At 41.3% G+C, this 25,678-nt stretch overlaps 1 protein-coding gene and 1 pseudogene across 7 annotated transcripts in view; one reads left to right on the forward strand and one right to left on the reverse strand.

Moving 5' to 3' along the window:
- Nucleotides 1-25,678, forward strand: part of Mp (Multiplexin) — an 884,548-nt gene that overhangs the window by 44,242 nt on the left and 814,628 nt on the right. The window lies entirely within an intron of this gene.
- The window catches only part of LOC135708508 (ornithine aminotransferase, mitochondrial-like), an 81,543-nt pseudogene that overhangs the window by 9,930 nt on the left and 45,935 nt on the right, over nt 1-25,678 (reverse strand).

A 25,678-nucleotide genomic window follows, 5' to 3' on the forward strand; every position in this document is an offset into this window, starting at 1 on the left:
TGCCACAGTGGGAGGCCGTATGTCCCAACTGCTTACAGTTTTGGCAGTTCATGACCCGGGGAACGAACAAACGCACAGGTAGTCGAAGTTTTCCCAGCTCGATGTAGTGAGGAAGGGCTGAACCAGAAAAGGTCACACGGAACGAGTCTGTGGGGGTAAAACTCTTTTTACCCTCGCTGACAGATACTGAGCCCAGTTTTTGGACATCCAGTATCTTCACCGGGGGAAGCAAACGGTTCTTGAAACGGCCAACCGCCTGCTTCTCCAAGATCTCGGGGGTCAGACTCGCTTCGGTGACCACACCTTCGATCTCCACATCACGAGCTGGGATGTAAACTCTGTACTCGAGCGTGAAGAGCTGGGAGGCAGCAATCTCGTTAGCCTGCTTCAGGTTAGAGACGGAGACACGAAGTTTATTGTGCCTAACCTTCGTGATTTCAGTCACGGCCGAGTATCGCTTCGTCAGATCATTAGTAATTTGCATTACATTCAAAGGTTTGTTTCTGGGCTGAAAGTAGACAACCCATGGGCCAGTCGAGTCATCTGGATAGGCTCGCGATCGGGGGTTTATCTGAGCCTGTCCTTTGCCAGACTGAGACGATGAACCAGAGAGAGATGACGTACGTTTTCGACCCTTCTTGCCATCGCGTGGCAAAGTGGTGTCATCTTCCGACAAAAGGTCCATTTCGTCTTGCGACAAAATGTCCATTTTGCCGTACTAGTAGGAGCGAAAAACGCTCTACCACTGAAACGATAATCACTCGGACACAATACACAAAAAAAAAAAAAAACTACAAACACAGAACACAAACTTAAAATTTAACTGTGGGCAAAAGAGAGAAACAAGAACAAAAACTTATCTGATAATCCTATACTACTACCACCGAGCGTTTAAACGGCAGCAGCGGAGCGACGCGCAGCGTGGATGATCTTCGATCAGCGTGTGCGGGCGGTCTTCGTTGGTGTGTGCTTATGTGAGGGTCGGCACTCAGCTGAACACACGATGATAGATGAGCGGTGTAAATGCGGAGGCAGATGCTGACACTCGATGACGATGATCCGTGTGCAGGTATGCGTTACCACGCACCGATGGTGCGCAAAATGGTTGGCGAATTGGCAATCGTAAAAACAATTTTCCTTCCGATGATGCCGAAAACACACTTTCTTCTCAGAAAAAAAAAACTCACTTTTAGTTAATTATTTAGCTGGGAACTCTAAGCGAGAAAAAACTGACAATTTTAATCAAGCGAATAGCGAGAAAACTTCCAAAATAGCGGAGCGCGAACTAAGTCGACCGTACTTCTTGCTAGGACGCAGTGGAATGAAGACGATCATTTCTAAACATAAAATTATTTGCATCCCTCTTAACCTGATGGTCAGGTTTAAGAAACGTTTCAGTTATAACGGCAATATGCACGTTATGAACTCTCAAAAAGTTAAATAGCTCGTCTTCATTATCTTTAAAAGCACGAGCATTCCAATTTAAAATATTTAATGCTTTAAAATCCATTACTGAGTTTCAAAGTCATGACAATATTGTTTTCAAATTTTACTCCAGTTTGAATACCATCAAACATGGAGTTAGATTTAAGCATATCAGAAATCATGTCAATTAATGATTTCTGTAAAAATTTCATTTTAGGAGCAGTAATGAAGCAGAACTAAACGTTGGTTAGTATTTTGATTCCTATCCGCTGCGAAGTAGGTATAGATGAAGAATTTGAAGCAGGGGTGATAATTGTATCTACGGGTACGAATGTAGAATTTGTTCCTCGCTGACCGTTGTTAACAGCAGAGGAATTTGTACCTGGTCGGAAACGTGGAGCGTTTCCTACCTGTCGCTTAGAACGAGATTGTAGGATCGCTTTGCGAGTCTTACATTCCCAAAAATTGGATTTGTGGTTTGCACCACAATTTGAACATTTGAAATCATTAGAAATCACGTTGCGCGAATCGCCTATACGGGATTTCATTTTTATTTTGATTACTTGTAGTGGAGTTGTGCCCAAGTAATTTTGCCAGTTCATCTTTGATCTGATCCAGGGATTCACCACTGGGCAGTCCTTTCATGACAACCTTGAACACACGTTAAGTTTTGGTGTCGTAAGTAAAAAAAATGTGCTTCTTCTCAGTAAGATACTTGAGAAGACATTTAAATCCGTCCAAGGTTTCATCCCGACGTCCAATTTGTAGTGAAAACTTAACTTTCACGAAATTCAAAAGTTCCATGCGAAGAGCATGGAAATCGGAAGTGGTTATCACAATAGGGGGAATCTTTTCCTTCTTGGCATTAAGCCGGGAAAGTTTACTAGAATTTTTCTTGGATGATGGATCATTCTCATCATCCGTGAGCAAATCAAATTGGTTACTCAAATTAATTTCATCACAAGGAGGATCAAGAGTTTGCCCCTTAGGCGCCATGGCGGCAGTAAATTTTTATCCAAATCGACTTCCAAGCAGATTACTATAAGAATCTGAATGATCGAAGAGGAATTTTCCAATTGGATATCCAAGAAGGATTACCTTGAGTTTAACAAGGTAGAACATTTTTACAGGTTGAGCACTGAGAAGTGCTGTTTAAATTTGTTGTAGCTTTAGGTAGTAGTAACACTTCCTTCAGCAAGTAGAATGCTATAAAACCGCGATAAAACCTGCAATGTTACTTGGGCTATCTGCATTGATTGATTCTCTTCATCGACTTTTTCTTTTGTTGATAACTCACAAGCAAAACATTTTCCTGTTGTATTTACGTTTTGGATGATAGATAAGATCCTCCTTTATCAAGCTATGTGGGTAAAATAGCACGAAATCTGTTTGCATAGCAGTGATTATCAAAAGAGAAAGTCGATGAAGAGAATAGATCAGAGCAGATAGGACCTTCATCGAGAAATAAGGGTTCCAACTAGTATTGAGCGATCTTAAATCAATCTATAGGAGATGGATGTTTTTGATCTCCATTTTCGATTTTTAGAACCAATTTTTTATTAATTAAAAAATCGTTAAAATCGATCTTTCCGTTCGATCTTTTCAATCATGAAAAGAAGCAAATGAATGTAACTTTTGTTCATAGAAAAACTGATTTTCTTTCACATACATACCCTCAAAATTAGCATCAGCATAATTGTTCCTAATGTTGTATAACATTTTCTATCGCTACATCTTCTCTATTTCCTCTATTTTCTATCTCTAATTCTATCTCTAATCCGAACATCGTTGATTGTGACTCTTTGGAAGCAAAATTGGCAGGTTTTAAGTGAACACCCCGTTCCTTATAATCTCTTATTGTAAACAACCTAAAAATACAAAATATCATTGTTATTATGATATTTTTATGCTAAATGAATCGACGAATCTTGGTTTACAACAAAGACTACAGGCACACCATTTAAAGATTTCTAAATCAATTATTCTAATAAATAAACAAATCTCTCGAAAAACATGAGTAAATGAAAATTCAAACATGTCAAGCTGAACATTGCATTAGGTCCTAAGTAACATTGATCGATTCTCTTCGTCGACTTTCTCTTTCGTAAATGACTTGAGCACAGAACCGTTTCTTGATGTGTTTGTCTTATTAGATGCTAGATAAAAGCTTCTGTTATCGATCTGTGTACTGAAAATACCTGGGAATGTCTTTACATGGCCGTGGGGATACAAAGAGAAAGTTGACGAAGATAATCTGTTTATGTTCCTTAGGACCTATTGGAATGTTCAGCTTGATGTTATCTTTGATATTTAATTTCAATTTTCAAAATACACCGTAAGGACTCAAAATCCGTATACTTGAACCATAAATCCGGACACTGTCAAGATTATTATCACGGCCTACTATGCTCCAAAAATCACATAACTTTTGTCATAGTCCTTTAGTATCGTTCTGAATCACACATATTAGTTATCTTGCAAAGTAAACGTAATATTTAATTATATTTTAAATGTCCGGGTTGACCGGCCGTTCAGTATTCGCTGCATTCGGCATTATGAATAAAATATTGATCCTGCAAATATCGATTCTTTTGTACCCATTTAAATCGATGGATCGATTCTAGTGCCGCACATAAGTTCCAACCTTTTTTCATAGCTAGGTACTATATTTTGTAGTCTGTGAAATCAATATACATGGCATGTTGAGAGATTGAGAGAAAATTTTCGCTCTTAGATTTTTGGCTCTTTTAGGACTGGTAGGAAAGCGGTTAAAAAATGTATGGGAAAATACTGATCAATCAACTGAACAACCCAGTCCCTGTCTGATATCTTTAGGCTGTCGTTCACTTTTTTAACCTGAATATGCACCGCAAGCGAATTCTTCCCACTTCTCTATATTTATATATAGGAATTTTTATCACTTCCTATCAGCGGAACAGCACCATATCTCTATGGAAAATAGCCTGATGATATGATTAATTGTAAAACATTGAAATTTTACTCATTAGAAAATGTATATCTGTGTAGCATCGTATATTTTAAATGATTCACCCACTAAGGCCAATTATTGGAATAAGACCCCAACTTGCCGGATTTGAAATACAAAAACCCCACACTGATTAGAAAAGAGAAAACATCACAATCAAACTGTGTTTGATTACCTTCAACTGTCAATCTGAGTTTTTGATTCATCAGATATTCAGATTTTCAGACTTTTCCTTTTTTTATTTTAAACTCGACATCCAACAGCTTTGAAACCATAACCCCCCAGGTGGCCACTTTCAACCCATGGACATTTTTCAAGTGGCTCTCAAATTGACAACTCGCTGCTTCAATCGTCCAAATACTGCTCCCATGCCACCGAACGACCGGCGAACCAGCACTTCAGAAGAATCCCAACCTGTTCCAAGCTCAAAAGACTTCAAGAGCGTATCAGCTTGCAGTGATTTTACGACCCATTTACACGCGATTACCACGATGGTGCTGCTACAAGGAAAAGGAAAGGAACTCTCACCCCTCCTCCGCACAGTTGTTTGCCCGCGTCGTCGGGCTGGTTGACTGGTTCCATTGATAGAGCGATTTGCGTGCTTTGAATAGAGGAGAGGATTTCGTCATAAGTTGAGCAATATCTCGGCATTCATCGGTCGCCCTGCTGAGTCAAGTGCGCAATCAGGGGCTCTCACTCTTGTTCACGGTTTTCTGATCATTCGGATGCAATCATCATACATATTGCCTTTATATGAGCGTCTGTTCACACTTTGGATTAATCGCCTAGAGGGGCAGGCTGGTGCTATTAAATATGCAAATTTTGTGCTACATGAGGTAGAAAAATTGGAATGCTGCAATCCATCCAATTTGTCATCTGACCTAGTCACATCAGAAGGAGAATAATGAAGTGAATCAGAATTCTATTTTCAAGCTGATGCACTAAAGAGAGTGACGTATGTTTCTCAAGATCGAGCTGCTGTTGCTGGCTTTCTGGGAAGACCTGTCTTGAATCGGAAAATGATTCACGACCCAAACTCCCCTTGCTTCATATGAAACTTCCAGGAAACATTGAAACTTTTCTCGAACGAAGAATTATTGGGAAACTCATAAAATTGATTTATTCCACAGCACTTACCACCGGCTGTGAGCGAATTAGCCATCAATAATTAAAAGACGGTGGTCCCTGTAGACGAACGCTTTGCCATTTAATGCCACTTTGCTTCACTTCAAGCGGATTAAACCTCACCTACTAACCGGTACAAGAAGCGACAACAATGCCTAACGTCGCCGTCGGTCTTCGGCCGTCCCGCATAGAGGGGTTGAGTTTTTCATCGGTCCACTTGGGATCTGCTAGCGGAACTTTCCAGGTCATTAGCCATTTTCCTTAATGGCGCCGACACCGACGTCGATGACACTCCACTCGTAGCCGCAATAATACTACCCACGTAAGACGACGCCAACAGCGGACGCTATCAGGAAAGGCCTTCTCGTTCGAAAAATGGTTATGTCTTCCTATCCAGCGCGTGAGAGGGTTTGCTGCGTTATGATTGTAGTTGCCACCCTCTAAATATTCCACCCCAGGCTTAGGGTGCTGCAAGGTGGTTTGTCATTCGTCGTTCGATCATAGATTGGCCGGAGGAAGCTCTCCGATGTGGCACACGTGGAAGGCTTCACAATGCGGTTGGTCGGTCGGTAAAAGCACCATCGTAGGACGGACGGAATGTGTTTGTTTACAATCATTTTTCCACGTCCTACAGGGTACTGTTTTCGTCCATATTCAGTAGGATTTAGATTCTGGGAGAAGTGGAAATGGTTCAGTTAAATTGGATACAAACTGATGAGTTCTGTTTATTTTTTTCCTTGGTTTGATTTCCGTCGATTTTGTATTCCATACTAAGTACCAATGCTACCGACGCCAGGGAGGCAGCTTCCACACCTGGGCCCTACCTATAGATCCATCACCCCATGGACCGGGGGCTTTACTCCCTTTCCGATGGAAGCCATGATCAGAGATTCTATGCTTCAGAAAATCCCGGCTGTGCTGACTGCGATTGAATCCAGGCCCTTTGGAGTGAGAGGCACTCACGCTTACCACTACACCACCTGCGTCGTTGTCTGTTTCGCGTTTCCCGGATTCTTTTTCCTCTGAGTTTTATCATTGGAGACTTCTTATTCATCTAGGATTTTAACGCTTCTGTGGCGAGCGTTTTGCCGTCTCTCAACTTCCACAGTTATTAATTTAATGTATGAAGGCATGAATTTGAATATAGTGTGAAAAGCACAGTGATACTCTATGCCCAGGGAAGTCGAGAAAATTTCCATGCAGTCATGTCATATTAATTTATTCGTTGTGTGTTCACTTATCTTGACATCCTGTTGATGGGTCTCCTTCATCTCTTTGTTTTGCTGAATCGACTGCGTCATCTTCTTATATATTTTTCACTTCTTCTGCTATGTGATCATTTGTTGCTTGTTGATATTCTTCTTCATTCACTCTTTAATCCATCTTCTTCTTTGTTCTCTCCGTAATTCTGTTTGTTTTTTTACTTCTTCATCATATTCCTTTTTCATCCTACTTTATTTCCATTGCCTTGTTTTCCTTTTCTACGTCTTAAGAATTTCTCTAATTATCCTTCGATGTCGTCTTCTTCATTTTGCTATTTTCTGCTTTATCTTCTTGATCTTCCTCATCTTTTGGGCTTCGTTTTCTGTTACATGTTTTCCTACTTCACATTCTTCCTTACTCCGTTATCTGCCTAACCTTCTTGCCGCTATATCGGGTTTCGGCTGCTACTTCTTCTATTTTTATTTTTTTGGCAACTCTTTATTTGTTCCAAATTCAAAATAAACTACATTTCATTTTAACTTAGGTACTCCAGCTACTACAGTAACTTACCTAATTGTTATGATATGTATCTAAGAGTTTTTACATTGTTCCTGCTTTGGCAATTCAGTATTTTAAACAGGGTTTTTAAACCTGCATGTCACCCCTTCTTCTATTAATTATTCTTTATTTCCTTGCTCTGTTATCTGATTCAGCTTCTTTCAGCTACACCGGGTTACGGCTGTTCCTCCTTCTTTTCTTTGTATCCTTAAAATTTTTGGGTACAGTTCAGTTTGACGTTGAAAATTCAGTAAATTGGTGGTTTGCTCCTCAGAGTTTCCTATCGCATGCGTAAAATCAATTCCAGTAAAGTGGGCAATAACAGTCAAGGTCAGTAGAGAGTGTTACAATTACCGATTGGATTAATTTTGGTCTCAGTTCGGATACACCGGAACGAATAGCTTGTGTAGAATTTGATCTTCTTAAAAACACTATTCAAACTTTAATTAACGATTCAAAAAAAGTTCCATGAAGTTTCACCCCAAACTTTTCATAGAATTATTGGTAAAAGTGTCCTTTACAAGACCATGTATGATTTAGATGCAACTTTTCACCACTCTACCAGATTTTTAACCTTTTGTAGAACAACGCAAATTGCTTTTAAATCAGAAGATTTTTGAAAAATGGGTCACATGTGAGGAAAGCAAAAGAACGCCATGTATTTTCCGCTATTGCTTATCGGATGACCCTCCTGAGCACGTTTTGAAGAATTTGCACAAATTTTGCATCGTGTATTGCTCAAAATTGAACTCCTAACCCTCTTGGAGGTCATCGAGTAAATAAGTATTTTATTAAAAAATATAATGCTTGGTTGAAGTCATCAATTCAATTGCCTGCTTACGATACAAATGTTGACGATGATTCCAATGAAAATTCTACTCGCAGTCGGCCCCAGGGTAGGTTCAGTTTTGACCGATCTGGGTGGATTATACCCAAATTTGGAAAGTTTTGACATAGCGTGTACTTCTAATGATGGCAACACTGCGCGTAATTTTTTGTCTGATCCTGTTACAAGTGCTGCTATCACGAGAATTGACGAAACTCTCATCGAAAAATTGGTACGATTTTGAGAGTAGTAGCCAGCGGAAAACCAATTGATATACCCAAATATCAAATATTATTACAAGAAACAAGGGATCAATACTTAGCTCATTACAGTTGGTAGGGTAAATTATGGCTTCGGCACCCATTGACTGTTTTCGGCAACCGAAATTGAAACGTTAATTTCACTGTATTTTCCTATCAAAACTCTTCGCTGAATGTATTAAGCCGATTCCTTACCTTTTCAGCTTCAATCTGATTACATTTTTACGACTGTGCAATCATGTTCTGCCATATTTTTCTTTAAATGAAATATACACACTAGAAAATACGGCTGATTTCGAGTTGCCGATAATAGAACAGCTGATTAACACGCAGTTCAAATGGAAAGGGTGCCGAAGAAAAAGAGACTGCCGACAATAGTCACACTCACCTGAGAAGTTTGGAGCGTTGTAAAAACATGTTCAACCCGTTTTGATCAATTCGGTTGATTGGAATTATTATTATTATTATTTAGCTTTATTTAGGAGGCTTTCAGCCTTAGGCTGGTTCGCCTCCAATTGATTGGAATTGGTAGAACAGCAAGCAGCAGATAAATGTCAACAAACAAACCTGTGACGTATGTGTGTGACGCTGAGAAATCGCTAATAGAAGTTCGGACGCTGCTTAGATTGACGAGAATACGTAAATTTCCCTATTACATGCCTGTGACGGATCATAAACTGTTGATACATAGCGCCAACATTATTTCAATGTTCGAGTTACCCATTGGCGAAGCTACCCCTAAAATTATCAGGAAAAATCGACTAAACCACAAAAGGAAACATCAAGAGTCAATACAAACGAAGACTTGATGAGATTTTTGCTGTTGAATTCGGACCCTATTGTTTCTCTTAACCGAAAAACATTTTCATCTAAACATCGCGACGATGACGCAGCTGTTTCATATTACATAAAACATGCCGAAACAGAAGAAGAGTAAATGGAGTTTTTGGAGAACGTAAGTTTAACCATTGAAGAGACATCGTAAGTTGACAAGGCTGGAATCGGAAGAAAGCAATCGAAGTAGAAAATAAGAGAAAGGTGTATTGAAGATTTTCCCTAAGATTGATACTAATTGATTTTTTATGTTTTTTCTTGTGTTATTTTGTAAAATAAACACAAAATTTTGTATGGTTATAAAATCAAATTATCACACAAATTCGAAATAACAACTTTTTCCAATAATTTTTGGTCAACCAGGATATGAGACACTTTTGCAATTACATAGAATATGGAAGAGGCGCTGTGAGCAGTTCTTGCAGGAAAACAAAGCTTTTTGGCAAGTTTTCTGACCGTGAGGTAGGGGTTTGGGGTAGGCCCAACAAGCCACCGTGGAAAAAACATAAAGTTGCAAATATTGAAATAAGAATTACGGATCAGAACAATTGGCACAGACCTACGCGACGAAATAAGGACTACGATTGGAAACTCGGAACATGGAACTGGAAATCGCTCGGTTTCCCGGGCTGCGATAGGTTAATCTATGACGAACTTCAACCACGCAACTTCGAAGTCGTAGCACTGCAGGAACTTTGCTGGACAGGTATGGAAAAGCGGGCATAGAGCGGCTACTTTCTACTAGAGCTGTGGCACCACCAACGAGCTGAGAACCGGCTTTGTAGTGCTGGGTAAGATGCGCCAATGCGTGATTGGTTGGCAGCCGATCAACGCGAGGATGTGCAAGTTGAGGATTAAGGGCCGTTTCTTCAACTACAGCATCATCAACGTGCCCTGCCCACACGAAGGGAGACCCGACGACGAGAAAGAAGCGTTCTATGCGCAGCTGGAGCAGGTGTACGACGGCTGTTCGCAACGGGACGTCAAAATCGTCATCTGCGACATGAACGCTCAGGTAGGACGGGGAGGCAATGTATAGACCGGCAATCGGGCCAAACAGCCTGCGTGCCGTATAGAACGACAACTGCCAACGATGCGTGAACTTTGCAGCCTCTCGAGGTATGGTAGTTCGAAGTACCTTTTTCCCTCGCAAGGATATCCCCAAAGCCACCTGGAGATCACCTGACCAATACACAGAAAACCAAATCGATCACGTTCTAATCGACGGGAAATTCTTCTCCGACATTATCAACGTCCGCACGTACCGCAGTGCGATCATAGATTCGGACCACTACCTAGTTGCAGTATGCATGCGCTCAAAACTCTCAACGGTGCATAACACACGTCGAAGTCGAACGCCGCGACCCAACATTGAGCAACTACGGGACGCCGGAGTTGCCCAGGACTACGCGCAGCAGCTGGAAGTTGCACTACCCACGGAAGAGCAGCTTGGCGCAGCTTCTCTTGAAGATGGCTGGAGGGACATCCGTTCCGCCATAGGTAGTACTGCCGTCAACCTCAAGTCACGATTTTCGGAACAAGTAAAAATTTCGTTTACGAATATACACCATGAATAAAATTCATGGAATCGTGAACATTGTTCCACAAAATAATCGTAACGCCTGCGTTACGGTGCACCGGCCACCAGCAATGGTAATATAAGTCATAGAAACGTGAACTCTGTTTTGAAAATCATGATTTTTTGTTCTGGTAAACGTGATTTATGTTCATGAGTTGTGCTTGATATCGTGAACCTGTTCTAGAAAACGGAAGCACGGTTCATGAGCTTCAAAATGTAAACAATAATATTATTGTCAATGTTTTGACCATGAAATAATCGGTGCACCACTGCCGGTAGTTTACCAAGATCTACCGTTAGAACCACCGAAAAATCTGCAGTTAAATTACGACCACGAAAACCTAGAACCTGCCATACAGAAGAAGAAGCGTAGGACAAAGCCAGTCCCGGGGAAAAAATCCAGACAACTCTTCAAAGCAGCTAGCGCCCAAACCACCTGCACTGGAGCCGGCTCCACTGTTCACTCCGAAGGTAGACGAAATTGCTGCTGTACCAGTGCCCGTAAACAAGACGATCATTCGCCGTATAAAATATATTGATTGGTGAATTCAGCACTCGTTGATTTACCAAATCTACTGCCACCGCCGGAATAGTTCATATCTAGCTGATATAAGTGAACTCGAACCTTGCCCCGGGACACCTTGCCTGCCAAACAACTGGCCATAAACAACTGCTCGTGATCCAAATTCACGATAGCAGGAACGAAATCACGCTTATGGGTTCATGGTTCACGAAATCATGATTTCACTTTGAATTTTATATGGCGTTACGTTTTTTTGGTTGCACTGAATAGGTGTGAACTATGTTCATGGATTTGTGATTACATTCTTGAAAATCCGAATTAAGTGATCACGTTTACGGGAATAAAGTCATGAATTCAGATGAACTAGCAGTTCACGGAATCATGATTTTTTCTTCACGAATAAAGGAACGGTTTTTTTTGCGTGTGCAATCCCCGACCGAAGAAATGACTGGTTTAACGGTGAATGCAAAATGTTAGTAGAGGAGAAGAATGCAGCACGGGCGAGAATGCTGCAACACCGCACGCGATTGAATGTGGAGCGATACAGGCAAGCGCGGAACAGACAAAACTCGGTTTTCCGAAGGAAGAAGCGTCAGCAGGAAGACCGAGATCGTGAGACGATGGAAAATCTGTACCGCGTAAACGACACACGGAAGTCCTATGAGAAGCTAAATAGTTCGCGCAAAGGCTACGTGCCGCAAGCCGATATGTGCAAGGACTTGGACGGTAACCTTCTCACGAACGAGTGTGAGGTGATTGAGAGGTGGAAGCAGTACTATGACGAGCACCTCAACGGTGAAGCAGCAGAAAACGAAGGTGGCACGGCAACAGACCTTGGAGCACGCGCAGAAGACGACAGACTACCGGCCCCTGATCTACAAGAAGTTGAGGAGGAGATCGGTCGGCTGAATAACAAAAAGCAACTGGTGTAGATCAACTACCAAGTGAGCTATTGAAATATGGTGGTGAAGCACTGGCTAGAGCGCTGCACTGGGTAATTGCCAATATTTGGGAGGAGGAGATATTACCGGAGGAGTGGATGGAAGGTGTCGTATGACCAATCTACAAAAAGGGCGACAAGTTGGATTGCTGCAACTACCGCGCGATCACACTGCTGAGCGCCGCCTACAAGGTACTCTCCCAAATTCTATGTCGCCGCCTGTCACCATATGCAAGAGAGTTCGTGGGGCAATACCAGGCGGGATTCATGGGTGCCCGCGCTACCACGGACCAAATTTTCGCGATTTGGCAGGTTCTGCAGAAATGCCGCGAATACAACGTGCCCACACATCATTTGTTCATCGATTTCAAATCCGCATACGACACAATCGATCGAGATCAGCTATGGCAGATTATGCACGAGTACGGATTTCCGGACAAACTGACGCGATTGGTCAAGGCGACGATGGATCGAGTGATGTGCGTTGTTCGTGTATCGGGGACACTGTCGAGTCCCTTTGAATCTCGAAGGGGGTTACGACAAGGTGATCGACTTTCGTGCCTGCTGTTCAACATCACGTTAGAAGGTGTGATCAGAAGAGCTGGGATAGACACGAGTGGCACAATATTCAGGAAGTCCATCCAGCTCCTTGGTTTCGCCGATGACATTGACATTATGGCACGGAACTTTGAGATGATGGCGGAAACGTACATCAGACTGAAGGCTGAAGCTAGACGGATTGGACTTGCCATCAACGCATCAAAGACAAAATACATGAAAGCAAGAGGTTCTAGGGAAGACAATGTTAGCCTCCCACCCCGAGTTCAGATTGACGGTGACGAAATCGAGGTGGTCGATGAGTTCGTGTATTTGGGCTCACTGGTGACCGCCGAAAATGATACCAGCAGAGAAATTCAAAGACGCATTATGGCAGGGAATCGTGCCTACTTTGGACTCCGGAGGACGCTCCGGTCGAATAAAATTCTCCGCCGCACGAAGTTGACTGTCTACAAGACGCTGATTAGAGCAGTGGTCCTTTACGGCCACGAGACCTGGACTATGCTCGTGGAGGACCAACGCGCCCTTGGTATTTTCGAACGGAAGGTGTTGCGTACCATCTACGGTGGAGTGCAGATGGATGACGGAACGTGGAGGAGGCGAATGAACCACGAATTGCACCAGCTGCTGGGAGAACCATCCATCGTCCACATTGCAAAAATTGGGCGACTACGGTGGGCTGGGCACGTCGTAAGAATGCCGCACGACGACCCAGTCAAAATGGTTCTAGAAAGCGACCCAACAGGAACAAGAAGAAGAGGCGCGCAGCGGGCAAGGTGGATCGACCAAGAAGAAGGTGACCTGCGGACCCTTCGCAGACTACGATGCTGGCGAACTGTGGCCATGGATCGAGTAGAATGGAGACGACTTCTTCGGACAGCAGAGGACAACAAGGCCTTAGCCTGATTGGTAAGGTACACGGGAAAAAAAGAGTTCCCATATTCGTGAACCACAGCCGTGAACCATAGTTCACGGTGTATATTTGAGAAAATTTTGTTCTGGATAGTTGGCCGTGATTTTTAGTTCACGGTCCGTTCCCGTTTTCGGGAACGGATTTTTTTCCGAGTAAGAAGGTCCGGATTTTAAATGCAGCCGCATACAATTGCTTTTCGGACTTACTGCTAATGCATACACGGCGAATGAGAACGACCCAAATTTGAGTTTAGTTCACTCATAATCGCCAAAAGTGCAGGAACTCAGCGATGAGTAAAATTTGTCTCATGGTTTCCAGTGGAAAACCTAAAAAATGTGCCGGAAAATGTCGAAAATTTTATTCAGTCTCAGAGTAGTACCAATAAACTGAGTGAATCCAATCTTTACTTTTCTCAAATTCGGGAATTTTTCCCTGGAAAATCCTGGAAAAACCTGGGAAAACATGAGGCTTACTTACTCATCGCTGAGTTCCTGCACTTTTGGCGATTATGAGTGAACTAAACTCAAATTTGGGTTGTTCTCATTCGCCGTGTAAACAAAGGTTGTATTTTCAGAAAGAACAGACATACGTCCATTTATCTACGAAATATTTCACTCGTTGATGAGATATTTCAGGAGATGTATGTGTTTAGGGGCGTTCATTTGCCACGAACAAGCGACCGGTCAGCGTTGCCAGATACTCCGATTTATCGGTATTTATACCGATTTGCAAACTTGATACCGATATACAGATAAGGTTTATCAGAATACCGATTTTTTTCTATAAATTAAAGACAGTTACATTAGGTTCTGTTAAAATTCAAGAAATCAGAAATTTCAGAAAACGTCTAGAGAACTCCAGTTAACTTGAGGAAACATCATAGATATTTTGGAAACTTCACATGTCCAAAAAACTTCAAGAAAATTGAATGGTTTTCAGCACAGTTCCATTCGTTTCAGATGAATAAAGATTAATTAAGAAAAGCTCAGAGAAAATCAGAACAGATCAATTAAGTTCAAAAATATTACTGAAACTTTAAAGAACTTCCAAGAAACTCAAGGAATTTCTGAAAACTTCAGCAAAGTTCCAAGAACTTCATGAAAATTTTGGAAACGTAAGGTAAGTAACATTAATAACTCATGTAATGGAGAAAACAATTTAAGGAAGATCCGTGCTTGTAATGGCAGTTTGAAGAACTTTTCTACATTTAAAATAATCGGGAAGATCAGAGATTTTCAATGCTGATGTTCCATTAATGTCATGAAAATTGTGAGTGAACTTCAGAACCCAAGCAGCACAAAGCTGTGGCAGAAACTCACATAAAAGTTGCTTGAAGTGTGCTGCTAGGACAGTTCCGAAATCATCAAGAAAGACCAAAGACCTTCAAAGAAGATTTGATATTTTGCCGAAGTTTTATTGAAGCTCCGAATACTTCGAGAATGATTAGAGAACTTATAAACAATCCAACTAACTTCAGGAAAATTGCAAGAACTTTCAAGGAGTTTGCGAGGAATTATGGGAGTGCATTTCAGGAATCTTTCGAAAACTTCAGAGACATTGCGAGGTCTTCAGCGATATTTTATGACTATCAGAAAAACTGCTGGATCATTAGAACATGTAAGAGACTTCAGGGAGTGTTGCCCCCAGAAATCTCTATCTTCCGGAATGTTTCCCCAACTTCTCCTTTAAGTTTCTTACGATTGTTCCGTAAGCCCTCTGGCATCCATAAGTTTCTTCCAATCTACCTTCCAGGAAGTTTCTTCCGTCTTCTCAATTGAATTCTCCAAGAAATTTCTATCGTCTTCCTCTGGAAGTTTCTCCATAAGCAATTCCCTGTTGGTTTTTTTCCAACTCATCCCCTGGAAATAACTACTCCTGGAATTTGCTTTGGATTTCCGAAGCTTTTCTGGCTTCCTCTGGATTTTTTTTCCGAATGGTTCGTTAAATTTTCACCAGAAGCTCTTCAATAATCGTCTTGGAAGTTCCTTGGATGTGTTTCCGACTTTTCAAAGAACTTTCTTCAAACTTCATCCAGAAAAGTTACTTTATTTTTTCTTTGGAAGTTTTATTGGCTAATCAAAGCAAAGCCAAAACTGGTCATGCGACACCTAGTTTTAAGATACGCAATTACTAAAATGATGATGTCCTAAAAAAAATTATGCCATTTCACCTACTGGCCATCTGTGAGGCAATTGTCACTTTGATTCTTCAATCGACTTCCTTCAGAAAAAAAAAAATCCCCGGAAATTTGTTTGGACATCTTATGGAGAGTAAATTTTCCGTTTTTAGTCCAAAAGTTTGAATTTTCGAAGGCTGAACATAAAATTAATTAAAACAGTATGTAAATACCGATAAATACAGATTTTTTTTTAACATTTGATACTGGTAAGCATGAAAAAAATCCAGCAACGCTGCGACCGGTAGTCCTCTGTGGCCAGGAAACCTGGACTATGCTCGTGGAAGACCAACTCACCCTTTGTGTTTCGCAGTTTTCGGTGTGGCTAACAAGCATTTTCAACGGAAAACTCACCATTCCGCCATCTAGTTATTTCCGCCGTAAGAGGGAAAAAAATAACATCAGCCATTCATTTCATCGAAACTCTAATAAGGAAAACCGAAGAAAACCCTGAACGATATCCGGGCATTAGAAAGAGCAAGCAGGGTAACGATGACGGCGACCTCCCCCGCCACCACAGCCGTCGACGAAAGCCACATAAAACTCGCATAATAGTGTTTTGCCCGCCCTAATTCGCCCGGTAATCCGGGTGAGATTTATTTCTATTTGCAGTAGTGCTCCGGCCAGTCGTCCGCCGTCGTCAGTAGGCATGTATGGAACCTACAAGTCCTGAAGTGGCAGTAAAGTAGTGAAATAACTGTTTCGGGAAAGGAAATCGACATTCTGTCTGGAGGAAAGTTTACCGTCTGCCTCCCCGTGTGGGATTATAACTATGTATTCATTTTGGCAGACGGGCCGTTTACCGGGAATGTATTAGTACGAGTCTTTCGTCAAGTTTGCCCATTTCAGCGGAGGAGGGGTGTGTTGTTGGATTTATCGTGATTGGATGCTAATCTGAGCGTGAAAGGTGGTTTTCCGGATGGAGTTTGCTTTCTGATGAGGTAGAGCACGAGGATTTTGACGGCTTATTGAATGGAATGGGTTGGAATCTTCAATTTCTGTAGATTATCAAGCTTGTAGCTGTGATTTACGTATCATTACCGCTCATACATGACATCATGTACGTCAGGCTTTTCTTGGTACCACGAATCTAAAAATTCTATTCAAATGCCAATCTACACTCCCATTGACTACAAGGGGTCATCCACTAATTGTGTATGTGTTTTGAGTTATAATAAGACCCCACATCCCCGTTCGTAAGACAGTGTATGAATTTAAGTTAAGCCCCATCGCCCCTAAAATCTTAGTAAGATTTTTTTAGAAAATCGTTTTAATTGAGTTGGCAAAAATAAATCAGTAAATAAATCGCTCATTCAGTGTATGTTCACGTTTGTGTGTGTGTGTGTGTGTGTGTGTGTGTGTGTTTGTGTGTGTATTCAATCTAGCTCGCACTGGCTGGCAGTGGTATTATGGAAGAAATTTGTAATAATTTAAAGCAAGTTGAATCCGGGAGTTAGAAAGCGATAGCTCTACTGCAGATTCAGCAACCCATTTCCGAATGCCTGGTAATTCACATCCATTGCGAGATTACTTTCACATACAATAAGCTTCGCATGTAAACACTACCGTTATCATATGAATAATGGTACTGCAAACACACTTCCAGATTTCGAAATGTGATGTTTCGAAATTTGGCGTGTATTTAGTAATGTATGGAATTATGCATTTATGATTAATGTATAATCAGATGGATCTCACCAAATTCTGCAACAAGAGGAGCAACGCATCAAAATATTGCACGCACATCGTGAAAATCCGAACTACTTGCTCGCTGGGTACGTGAAACCGTTAGGAAGTGGCGAAATCAACTGTCATCAACGTAATAAAAGTGTCAAGGGAACGTTTGTCGACAGTCTGGATCGGGGGGGAATCGAAAGCGACGATAAAAAGAATGGCCAGTGGTTTCAAGCGGAATCCCAACCTTTCCGTCCGAGAAGTCGCACACAAGATGAGAGTGCCGTCTACAACCGTGCTTCGAGCTAAAAAACGAGCCGGACTGTCGACTTATAAGAAGGTAGTGACTCTAAATCGCGACGATAAACAAAACAAGACGGCCAAAACACGATCCTGGACGATGCTGACGAAGTTCGATTGCGTTTATTCGGTAACCGGAAGGGGAATAAGCCATGCAATCTGTACCTGTGGCTTGAAAAGCGACATTTTCATTGCAACCGGAACCGTCAACCAGGAAATTTACGTGAACGAGTGTGTGTAGAAACGTCTGCTGCCTTTCTTGAAGCAACACGATTGTTCCGTGCTGATTTGGTCGGATTTAACATCCTGCGATTACGGAAAAAAGGCCATGGAGCCAACAACGTGCATTAGATGCCCAAGGACAATAAACCTCCCAACAAGCCAGAGTTCTGCCCAATCGAAAAATATTGGGCCATCGTCGAGTGGAACCTGAAGAAGACCCACAAAAAAAAACTGTTGGAACCAAACATTAGTTTAAGCCAAACTGGCGTTTTGCGGCAAACCAAGTGGACGAGGTGGCTGTACAAAATTTGATGGCAGGAGTTTAACGAAAGGCCCCGCAATTTGGATTCGGCCAACCGGGGGTACAACTAGTGATATTCTTATTAGGTAAAACCGATGGAGGCGCAAACCGAATGATGTCACCATGCGTTGGCTTAGCAATCAATCCGTTCTCCTTCAGCCTTAGGCAAACCTCCCAGGCATCGTACTTGGAATTGATCACAATAGCATTCAGCAGACCCTTGCCCCGAGCCACGGAAACCACATCCTTTGGCAGTTCCGAGAGCGATTCCCGCAGCTTGCGTCCCATGCGTTCGGCATTTTCCGCCAATTTTTCATCAACCAATACTTTCAGAGCAGCCATAGCCACTTTGCAGCCGAGAGGGTTTCCACCATAGGTCGATCCGTGCTCAGCGGGCTTGATGCAGAGCATCACTTCATCGTTTGCCAACACTGCCGACACCGGGTACATTCCACCGGAGAGGGCCTTTCCCAGGATCAGAATGTCCGGTTTGACTTCGTCGTGATCAATGGCTAGCATGCGACCCGTTCGTGCAAGTCCCGTACTTTGTTGTACTTTGTGCAAAGTTCGCGAACTTTTCTGAGATAGCCTTCATCCGGAACAACCACGCCGGCCTCACCCTGGATTGGTTCAACCATGAAAGCGCAAACGTTCGGATCTTGCAGGGCCTTCTCCAGCGCAGCAGCGTCATTGTAAGGAACAAGTTCGAATCCTGGCATGAATGGACCAAAGCTTTCGTAACTGGATGGATCGTTTGACGAGGAAATGGCTGCCAAAGTTCGACCCCAGAAGTTTCCTTCGGCAAAGATGATCTTGGCCTTGTTATCGGGGACCTTCTTGACCGTGTAGGCCCACTTGCGGGCAAGTTTGCATGCTGTTTCCCCTCCTTCGACACCGGTGTTCATCGGAAGGACTTTGTAGTACCCGAACAGATGAGTGATGTACTCTTCGTACTCTCCAAGGACGTTCGAGTAGAAAGCTCTGCAAAATGATGAAATGGCATTTGTGGTTTAAGTTGATGAAAAAAAAAAAAACGCAAACAATTACCTTGAGGTCAGTGCCAACACCTGTGCCTGTTTGGTGAGGCCTTTCACGATCTTCGGATGGCAGTGACCCTGGTTCACCGCGGAGTATACGTAGGCTCCCTCGGCATGTTCCAGCGCCACTGGAATCGAGTGATAGTTGTGAGCTCCGAACTCGTCCTGTGATGCCGGGCCAGGTCCATTCTGAAGCTCCTTGGTCTTCGGGGCGGCTACCGTGGAGGACATGTTGACTGGAAGAGAAGGAAGATTGGTTTAGTTTGCTTACTAGTTGTACCAGGTACTGGCAGGTATCCCTAATAGAAAACCATAAAAAGCGCTTAACGATGTGTGCGGGGAATCATCCAAACGATTGAAGGAATACCCTGTTCTACCGTTAGTTTTTTTTTTGGTATTTGTTTAGTAGGGATGCGAATCGTTTGAATTCATCTTATCGCACATCTTGTCTTATCCTATCTTTACTATAGAAATTAATAGCCTTGGGCTGGTTCACGGAGCCCCTTGGCCTTCAGTACAACATATCTATAAAATAATACAGTGGAAGTATTACAGGTTAATGCAGGGTTACCTATCAATATGCCAAAACTTGGTTCAGAAAACAGCGTCAGTGTCGTTTATTCATGTTATTGTCGGTATTCATTTTGAGGACAGGGTCGTTTATCGTAGTTCAGTCTGGATCATTGCCTATAGTTGGTTTGTCTGGTTAAGCAATTCTAGGCCGGCAAGGAAGCGTCTTTCGAAAGTGTCGTTGTGAACGGGTGGTTAGATTTGATCGTTTAAGTCTAGGAGAGCGATAGTCCTTATCTCCGCGGAGCATCGCGGACTGTGTCTGAAGTGCCAGAATAAACGTGCCCCATGGTACTGTAGTCAGAAGTTAGTCAAATGCTCCCCGGAACGTTACTGATCACGCACATCTGCAGAAACGGCCCGCTATTGGCCATGCTGCGACTGAAATGGGGTCACGTTCGGAGTTAGTCCGATATCAGATAGCGACGAAGAAGAGTCGCGAAGCAAAGAACTCGATGCAAGAAGCATTGGCGTACAGCACATCACCTAATCCGTTCGCACGATCCGCACCGAATAGATCATCTGGCGCTCTGAAGTAATGTTCGTTCAAATATGGTTGCTGGGAACCTCAACACAGATCGAAAGTGCATTGGAAGTATGGAGTTGTGATCTGCCATACAAACTTAACCCAACCTAATGTAAATTATAGAATAGTATAAGCTGTATTCGTTTAAATAAAATATATTGCTTGATTCAAATCCAAATATCTCAAATATAACTCAATATATCTCTGAGATATAATGAGAAATTGTAGTCTATTTGATGTTCATTTTGGAAAATCACTGACATTTTGCGCTCTCTTGTGTATTTTTGGGAAAATTTATTCAGAAAATCATGCATTTTTTCAAACCTAAGATGATAAGGTAACTTGATTGAGAGGGTTCGAAGGAAAGGGGTGTAAGTGACTTTGATCGATTCTCTTCATCGACTTTCTCTTTTGTTAGCCACAGCTTTATAAACAGATTTTGCGTTATTTCTGCCACATAGTTTGATAAAGGGGGTTCTCATCCTAGCATCCAGAATGACACACGAATCAAGGAATGTGTTTGTAGCTGAATTATAGACGAAAGAGAAAGTCGATGAAGAGAATCGATCAAAGTCACTTACACCCCTTTCATTCTAATCCCCTCAATTATTATTTGAAAGTCACTATTTGGTCCAGTGATGCATTTGAATTATCGATTCAAATCATCAATTATCAATATGAGTTGGTTAGACGGGAAGGGGTGTAAGTTTTTTAGTGAGTCAACTTATGATTACAGCACGAAATATCCAGTTAATGCATATTAACGATTTTCATTAGTAAATATTGCGTAACTTTGATACATCTATCTGGGTGTTCCACCTTAGCCATAGTGGTCGAAATGTTTTTGTTATGATTGTCTGTAGCTCCTCCTTTGCCTTTTCGATCAACAAGGATCAACGTTTTTTTTTTTTGAAGAAATTTTCAATTGACGGTAATTGAGAAACATAGCGAGTGTTGATACGCGCTCGATATCATTTATCGTCCTGCTTGCAAAATTCTTGCGAATGAAACGATGCAAATTCAGCTCAAACACTGCATATTTTTCAATGGGACTTCTAACACTTGTTTAAAATTTTGCTGCTTCTCTCTGGACTTCAAAATGTAAGCACTTATTTCAACATTTACGTGGTCGTGTTCTCCTACAAAACCTAATGAAATTAAAGTTTGATGTAATTGGTTCCAAAAAAATAGGAAAAAAAGAAGAAAAAAAATAGAAAATATCAAAAATCGACTACATACATCCGAACATTTGTTTACCTCAAATCGAGGAAAGACATTCCACGCAACTACCATAAGCCGAACTAGCTCATGTTGATCTTTGTCAAGCTTCGTCTACAGAGGGGCTCGGTGGCCTTAGAGCAACCGTTTTTGCTTACTGAGCAGAACATCCTGAGTCTAATCTCAAGCCCATCCACATCAAGATTCGTCAATCGTTTTATTTGTTAACATGACTACACGGTAATAACAGCAACTCGATGATTAAGAATGAGCTCGTTTGCCTAGTAGTAAACGTTTTTGCTTACTGAGCAGAAGACCGTTGGTTGAATCCCAAGCTCCTTCGCGTTATACGATCGTTAGGACATCAATTCAGCTTATCGTTTTCTAAAAACGAACCCTGCTGCAAACCCAACCCTCTTACCCAACATCCCTGTGATTCCTCGTGGAAGTGCAGAGGACTCCTCGGCTTCCATCAAAGCGAGTGTCACGTCAACACATTTCTACCCATTCCTTTCTTGACCTGCGTTCAGGCGCGGCTGGCGCTGGTATAGCCTAATTCGAGATCACCAGGTTTTACACATTGAGTATGATTGCTGATTTTTTGGATTCTGAAGCATCGTGTTTAAATCTTAGATTTAAACAGGCCCGATGTTTTCTGAATCATCTTGCCTCTTAAATGCACAGCGACACAGCTACTCGAAACAAATTCATATTACGTTTCCACGTTATTTAAAATATCAATAAAAAGCTTCTTAAAACGTGAAAGATCTTAAATTACACTTATGCTCACGCGAAAACTAATGTTTTTTTTTTACCTGCTACAATTAAAAATCAGCGGAAAACAGATGAAAGCAGCGCCACACGCTTTGTCTGAAGGAACTTTTTTGGCAACATACATGAACCTCATATTTTTTTCACAAGATGTTAGCATTGATCCTAACAATCAAATCTGTGATGGTTTTAAAATATTTCATCTTGGGTTTTTAGAGAAAAAGTGTTTTGAAGTATACTTAGTCGTTTACAAAGGTGTATACGAACTATTGATGATACAAAACTGTTACGGATCGAAACAAATTCAGCTGAAAATGATTCAAAATGAGACTTAAGTTATCAAAATGCTGGTACAGTAAGATTCCCTCTTCGGTACCGTAAAATATCGTAGCTTTGTCATGATCTTATAATGTTTAAATTAATCAAATAATTAAACAATGGTTTAGTCGCTAAATCTACTATTATTCATTGCAAAACGATATAGTGGTTCTCATATTTCATGGTTTACAGATAGAGGTTTCAATATGTTTTTATATTATTCCTTAAAAGATTAGGCTTTTTTACACAACATATAAAAAAATCAGCGATGTGTTGTTTTTCGTTAGGTGATGTTAAAAATTGCATGCTTGAAAAACTGCACGATTATCAGGCATTTGCGTTTATCAAGCACCTACAATGGCAACCAGCGAATCCAAATTGCGTATGCCGAGTCGATAGCTAATCGATAGCTACCCAATTGTGTTGTCTTCCCTCATAGCTGATTTGAGGCCGGGCTGGATTGTTTGGCAGCCGGTATGTCTCATACGTTTAGCCTATTTTTAGCGTCTGTAATATAACAAAAGTATAGTGTAAAGATATGTAAAATATAAAGTAATAAAGATAACTGTTACACACTGACCCTACTAGCACTCAAATTAAGATCTTTCTTAAAGCTGAGTAAATCTTCGTGAGAAATCTTAGAATTTTTTCCCGACTGTTTTAAACCCAATGGTCTTCCTGCGACGTTTACAAAAATAACCTCGGCTAGTTTTTTGCCTGCTATTGGCGTCAGACATAATTTGCATATTTTTATGATTTTTTTTTCTGTGGTGATTTTTTCTAACAAATATCTACAAACCCACCCATCTTTCACTGTCGAGTTTGGTTTGAACTTCTTGTTAACATCTTGCTTCTGGATATTTGTGAACTTCATTTTTTATAAACCCTCTTATACCGGTAAACGGCAATGTATGGGTCGTACTCACGATATTTTTTTAGGTGACGAACTCTCATTTTTACCCTGCTCATGTGCAGCGTAAAAACGAAAGAGATATCACAAGCAATTCTTTCTACTATACCTGTTTTCTAAGACATAGAGTTGGAGTTGTTCCACCAACGACCCGATGAAACAGCTTATAGAAGTTGCATCCAAATTCAAAGCCCTGTTTTTTCTTGATTTGAACTTCGATGGAATTCTTCAAACTTTCTTGATGTTATTTGAACGTCTCTGAGTTTGGCATTTTTTAGTTGAAATTCTCAGATATTTCTTAAACTTCACAGTACTTTCCTAATGTTATTAATTTTCCCTGTGGTTGACATACCATCCTAAAGTTTGCCAAAATTTCTTCACGTTTAAAGAACTTTTTGCAGAGCATCATTGAAATTCATATAATGTTGCTTCAGTTCACAAAGCTCTCTTGAAGTTCATAGCACTTACCAGAACGACATTGAACTCCCCAGAAGCTCACAAAACGTCCCTGAAGTTGGCATAATTTTCCTGAAGTTTATAGAGCTTCTCTGACAATCGAAGCACATCTTTAGAGTTTGAATAATTTTCCTGAAGTTTTTAGAACTTCTCTGAAGTTCAATGCACCTATCTGAAAGTTGTTGAATTTTTCTGCTTCATTGGAGGAAATTATTTAAAGTTTGCAGTACTTTCCTAAAATTCCCACCAGTTCCCTATAGTTCGCAGAATTTCCTAGCAGGTCACTGAATCTTCCTGAAAATGTCCATGGACAAAATATGGGAACTGCAATGAAGCTCTAGCAACTCTGTAGTAATTCAAGGTGAGGGCTACCTAAACTCATTGGGCAAGAGTAACTAACCTCATATGTGTATGAAATCCTGTATTAACGAGTCAAACATTTCTATTTATTTTTAAAAGTCCAAGCAAATTTTCCGTCCCTCAGGATGATTGAGTGATAAATACCACCTTCGCCAGCTGCTGAGTATAAGACACAAAACTTTCGGAGAACCAATATCTCCTTTATTGAACTCCTGTAAAAATCTTTCAACGATCGTCGCTACTAAAGCGACTTCATTTTTTAACAGAGTCGCTTTTTGAAGCATGACAAGCGAGCTCTCTATTTTCCGCATGAGATTTTTTTTAATTTTCTACACGATACATCTACAAAAAAACACTCGAAATAGGACGAAAATTAATGCCTATCATGATAACGTGGCTGTCCTGCTCACTTCTTTCTCTTTAACTTTTATGAGGGAAAAAAAATTAAGCAAGATAGTGTACTACGAACAAATATTAATTGATTCAGTGATGCAAAATATCATGACACTCACGTGACACTCGTCTACGCATCAACCGACTATCGCTGACAGATCGTTTTGTCACGCAGTGAGAGTTAGAGCCATGGCAAACAACAATCACCAGTAATGGTCCCTGCTCACAAGCAAAACGTTACACTCGCTGCTGATAACGAAAAGCACAACGAAAACAGTGGAGACTTCTGCAGTACGATCATGAGAAAAAGCGAAACGACAGAAGAAAATGAAAACAATGCCTTCGCATTCCAAGTTCGTCTCGGCAGGCGCGAGTGTGTGAGTTACAAACAAAGCAGGCAACATTAAACGGAAGCTGGTGGGCTCACTCACCAACACACTCACATAAGCAAGCAAAGCAGCAACTGCTTCAAAACGAGCACAGATGAGTGTCGTGATTGTCAGGAATGACCAGATCGGTGATGGATCACAACAGAAGACGACATTCAACAGTTGCTTTTTACTTCTTTCGTTAACTTGATGGATGGTCATGGAGAGAGCTTCGACGAGTACATTGATAGGAATGTACAAAGCGTTACTACTATCAGCTGTTTGAAGATGGTGATTGTGATAGGTCGCAACTCTGAATTGATTTATCACAAAGTGGACAAAATCAAT

This window comes from Ochlerotatus camptorhynchus, unplaced genomic scaffold (genome assembly GCF_037179485.1).
Source record: "Ochlerotatus camptorhynchus isolate MF236.1 unplaced genomic scaffold, CSIRO-AGI_Acam_v1.1 ptg000330l, whole genome shotgun sequence".
NCBI lineage: Eukaryota > Metazoa > Arthropoda > Insecta > Diptera > Culicidae > Ochlerotatus > Ochlerotatus camptorhynchus.